Here is a 5540-nt window from a genome sequence, read left to right as displayed (position 1 = left end):
CTGGGGCCAATTGTCCCTGGAGCTTCCTATACATGGTTTTGGTGGCGGTGCTCTTCTGAGAGACACTGAAGGGGCAGCCAGAGTCAGCTCCCAGGTGATTTTACTCCCAGTTTCCTCCTATAGCTCCCCCACTCCCCGCCCAACTACCACCACCACACACACACACCCACACACACACACACTTTGGGATTGTTGATCGTTTTCTGATCTGATTTGTAGGAACAATTTATAAATCCTGAATGTAGGCCCTTTAATGGGTATGTGCAATGTAACATTTTAAATCGAGAGTCTCTCGATGATATTCTAAATATAGTCAAACCTGTGGATCATTCTTTGTATGATTTATGGGGTCCTTCCAAATTTCCTACCTTACCTTAAGTCCATGAAGATATTTTCTTCTAAAGGTTTTAAATGTTCCATTTTAATATCTTATTTTTTTAAGTCCATCCAAAATTTGTTCTATATAAAGTGTGGCTTCATAACCCAATTTCACTTTTTATTTTCCATAGGGAATTCCATCATTTCAGCCTGCTTTTGGAAGAGGCTGCCCTTTCCTCATTGACTTCACATGCTGCCTCTGTCGGGTAGGAAGGTTTGTAATAAGATATCTGGTGTCTGTAATAGAAAACTGTATTTGGCTACCCTGATACAGTGGCACACACCTATAATCCCAGGGACTTAGGAGGCTGAGGCAGGAGGATCACAAGTTCAAGACCAGCCTGGGCAACTTTGTCTCAAAATAAAAAGGGGTGGAGAGGGGCTGGGGTTGTGGCTCAGGAATAGAGTGCCCCAATTTAATCCCCAGTACTGAAGGATATGGAAAACAACAACCCCCAGGGGAAAAAGGGGACAACAAGCCCCAGGGAGCAGAGGAGGACAGTGGGTTCCAGGGAGAGAAGGAAAACACTGGGCTCTGGACTTTCACCATTTCCAAGCAACAGTGGGCTTTGAACTTGCACAGCTATCCCCCCCACCCACCGCCCCTGCTATGAATCAGTCTAACTGAACCCTATAAAACTTAGACCCCTTGTAACTAGTTGCCATTTTCCTCCTGAAAATGTGCCCTTCCGCTGCTTACTAAAGCCCGGCTGATCCATTGAAGTCTGTCCCCATTTCTTTTACTTCTGTTTTCAAGTACCACGGGGGAAAAAAAGTAAGCTTATATTTGGGCCAGTGCCACTTCCAGATTCTGATTCTTTTCTTGGTTTGAGCTATTTTACAACTTCTTAAGTTGCAGATAACTATTAGCAATATGGGGTAATTCTTGTGTATAGACAGGTACAAAGTTCTGGCTGCGGAGGTTCCACTGAATTCCCTCTCCTGCTGTGGAAGAAGCCAGGGCTGCAGCCAGTCAGGTGTTCATTCCAACATTCCTGATCTACCAGTGTGGCCTTTCCTTGGCTTGCCCTTTGAACTGGTGTAAGAGCTTATCAGTTCCCTCATTGTAAGGAGTTCAATGAAACTGGTCCTTTAAAGTTGCATATCAGTGAAAGGGAACACAAAGAGATCAAGTTAGCACAGGACGGCTCTCTACTAGCCAGGAAAACAAGCAAACAGTACATATTCTTATTATGTATCTTCAGTATTCCAAGGGAGCTTTTCCATCTGTGATAAAGGCAAAGTCACCACTGAACATCTGGCCTGAAGGGTCCTGACTGAGCAGAGAAAGGTGGGCACTGTCTAGGAGCAACCCACATTCATCCATCCACTCAGCAAATATCTACCATGTCTACACTGAGCTGTTTTTGGTGCCAAAATGCAATAGGAAAGTAAAGAAGAAAAAGCCTCTTTGATCTGGTTAAAATTGATTTTCTAATTTCAAAAGGAGAAACTGAACCACTCATGGGCCCTACCCAAAGAGATATATCATGATAGGTTAGGAGAGGCTATATTATGATGTCATGAAATTAGATGATACCAAAAAAATATGACATTCTTATTGGGTATGCGTGGGTCAAAAAGTCAGTTGTTTATCACAAGTTGTGGGAAGCAGTAGCATCATCTGTTAATCTGGTGTGCAATCTGGTGACCAGAGGGAGACTGCCTCATTATCTAGGGGCATCTGCTTGGGCAGCCCAAAGCTGGTCAGAAGGAGGCTCTCCCAGGGACCTCACCAATTCACAGAGCAGCTGCCAAGGAGAAACAGATGGTCTACTTGAGAAGACAGTCGCTCTGCAGGTGGAAAGTTAAACAATAGAGTATGGTAAACAATTTGAGTGTGTCTCCCCCAAGTTCCTGTGTTGGAAACTTGATCCCCAGTGCACCAGGGTTGGAAGATGGGAGCCAATAAGAACTTATCAGGTCTCTGGAGTCAGCAGGGCCAGTTTCTAATCCAGCCGCCATGGACTTCTGTGGACCTCAGGCAAGGTTCTCAGACTCTGTGAGAACAGAGACTTAGCTGAAAAGTGGGGATAATCGTGCTGTACCTCGCGAAGTATTTGTGAGAATAAAAAGAGGCAACACGGTAAAGAACATTGATAGAGGAAAGTGAATAGTGGTTCCCCTAAACAGTTCTTAAATATTTACTAGCCAAATTATTCTTTTTCTAATATCCAAAATAGAACCCTAACATAGAAAACAGATCAATGCTCCAGCTAGTCAGCCTTTCCTCCCCATACGTTGCACCCCAATGATTCCTGATACACTTTCACAGAACAGGGGTTGAAAAAACAAAGTCTTTGCCTAAGAGGACAATCTCTTCTGCAAGGTCCTGGCAGTGAATGGTAGGGCCAGTGTCTGGACACTTGCTCCTGGTCCCCTGGGAGTCCAGCAGGGGACTGGTCTTCCTGTCAATGGTTGCTGGCCTTATGCCTCTGGGTAGCTCCTCTCTGGAGCTTCAGAGGATGAGGAGGCTCCCCAGCCTTTCACCTGCACCCGTTGGGCTGCTTGGGGAAATAACACAGGTGGACCCTGCACGTAAAAGGAAGATGGTCCAACTGAGTTCCAGAAAGATCCATCCTGACCTTAGCAGGCACCTTCCTAATGAGGCCCCCTCCCCAGGTAAGCATGCTGGGTGAGGCCAGGCGTAAGAGGAAGGTGAGGAGGCCCAGGAAGCCCACCCTCATTTTTCCTGTGAGGTCTCAAATGACTTTCCCAGGGAAGAGCAAGAACCCAGCTCCATCCAAGGCCGGACCTTTGTTCCTTGGCTGGTGTCTGTGAATCTCTGAGACACGGCCAGGCCTCTCAGGCCCCCAGCCTGCACTTGCTGTAGTGGTTTCAGTCTTAATGACTGGCACCTTTACTCCTCCACCATGCAGCGTCACAGCAGTGCTGCCCCAAGGGGACTGGTACAAGGACTCCCTGGAGAGGCGCCTTGGAGGCCCCAGGCATGAGCACTGAACCGGGGGCTGTGTGAGGAACGCTGTAAGGTTGCAGCCGTGCATGATGAGATGCAAGGGCTTGGGGCTCAGGCAGGCCCTGATAGATTCGATGACTAGCCCCCCCTCAAAGAGCAAAGGACAAGGTCGGAGTGCACAGCCCCTGAGACTCACAGCAAACGCCCCTCCATTGTGAAACCTTCACTAACTCAGGTCTCACGAGCTTTCCTACTATTTAGTTTATTCCTTGATTATAATTCTTATCGCAGTCTCTCTTATTTTTCTGTTGGTTAAGCAAAAACCTTTCAGATTAAACCATGGAGGCAAACACGTGCTGTGTGTACCATGGTGAGAGTCCCCAAAGTCTAGACACTGCTCTGTACATGGCCGGGCCTGGAGGACGTTTAAATGGAATTGGCAACTGCCCCACCCACCTCCCCCAGACCTGGTTGAGACCACCTTTTTTTTCCCCCCCTAATTGCACATTGATATAGTGGCAAGGAGTCATGCAGCCTCAGAGACAGTGGCATCTGGCCCAGAGGAGACCCCAGAGAATAACTGTTGAATGTGTGAATGAGTAAATGGGGACATAGGAGAGTGTCCAAGAGGATGGACCCAAATGTCCTGTGACCACTGCAGTTTGAGACTCAGAGAGATGGAGCTCGGTGTAGTGAAGGGGGGAGAGAGGCCTGTGGAATGAGGCTGCAGTTTTAAGCGGCCCAGGATGGCCTAGCGCAGAACTCAGGCTCTGCCCGCAGACAGGTCTGGGCCTTTGGTTTACTAGCTGTGTGGCCTTGGGGAGTTTTCAAGCAGACCACACTCTACCATAAAGTGGGACAAGAGAGCCAAGGTCACAGGGCTGCAGGAAGGATGAGATGGAGTGGGGGGTATACAGGCTCACACACTGCGTGAGTGCTCAGGGAGTATTTCCACTGTCATTGGGACAGCTGCAGTGGCACAAAGCGTCGAGTGGAGCAGAACTCCTGGGGCCAGACAGCAGAGCTGGAAAGACTGTTTTCTGGCTTCTCCTTTCTGCAGAGGGTCAGGACACCTATGGGCGGCTGAGCTCCTGCAGCCTGTTGTGACCTGTTTGCCCTGCAGCTTCCTCCTGAGGTACTTCAGGAAAGCCATGAGACTTAGCACAGCTCAGTGACGAGGCTGGCACCGGCTAGCTGAGCCCAGCTCAAGGCTCCTCTGCAGATCAACACCCCGGGGACCCCAGATGGCAGGGATTGTCTGGAAGAGACACTCTTACTAAGCTGTTCCCCACTGGCACCTCATGAGCTATCATCTTGCAGGGGCGTCGTCTTGTTTTGCAAGCTGGGGAAGGGACCAGGGCCTCTACTATGCTGAGCAGGTGTTGCGCACGGAACTACACCCCGGCCCCATCTCGCAGTTCCCATGGAACGTGTCTCTTTCTGTTCTCATCAGATGTAGGGAGTCTTCCTGGTTCAGAGGGAACAAGATAGAATCAAATTTATGATGTGACCAGAACTGGGCTCAGCATGTTCCACAGTAGCAGGTCCTGCTCCTGGTTCAGCAGCCTAGTGTCCTTTAGGCCTCGGTGCCTTGCGTGACGGACACCTTCCTCCTGTCCCCATCTCAGAGCTTTCCCTGCTCCTCACCCTGTAGGAAAATCACACCGTTGGTCTCAATTGTCTTCGTGGGATTTAACTTACAGCAGTGATGAGTGAAGACATGGAGAGGCCAATGCCTTCCGTTAAAGGGAAAGGACGGGCCACACCCCACCACACAGGGCCACAGGGGGAGTGCCTGGGTCAGTCTGAGGGGAAGTATGGCCCGAGCTCTGGGGCCCTTTTTGTAATTTCTGAGGGGAAGAAGGGACAGGCAGGTTGGGCAGCTGAGCAGGCTTAGCACTGTTAGTTCTTGGATAATGCTGGTGGGCTCTGGAGCACAGAAGTGGTCTTCAGCTGTCTGGAGCCCAACCCCAGGAGTCTAGGGTAGAGGGAAATTGGCTTGGCTGTTAGAATTGATCAAGGAGGCGGTTGGGTGTAACTTGGTTGCTTTGCCTATGACAGGAGTCTTTATTAGGAAGTTGTCACTACCTCCAGGAATCAGCTGGCCCTAGGAGGGACAGTCTGTCTCAGGCCAGCAAGGCCTCCTAGATGCCAAACCTCATCCAAATCAGAAAATAAAAAACACACTCAACACAGCCTCCTCTGTGCCTGAACTCTGCATACTTGTTGGCCACTTGGGGTGGCC

This window comes from Marmota flaviventris, chromosome 3 (genome assembly GCF_047511675.1).
Source record: "Marmota flaviventris isolate mMarFla1 chromosome 3, mMarFla1.hap1, whole genome shotgun sequence".
Taxonomy (NCBI): Eukaryota; Metazoa; Chordata; class Mammalia; order Rodentia; family Sciuridae; genus Marmota; species Marmota flaviventris.
The sequence above is the reverse complement of the archived record's forward strand: the minus strand, read 5'-3'. Positions refer to the sequence as shown.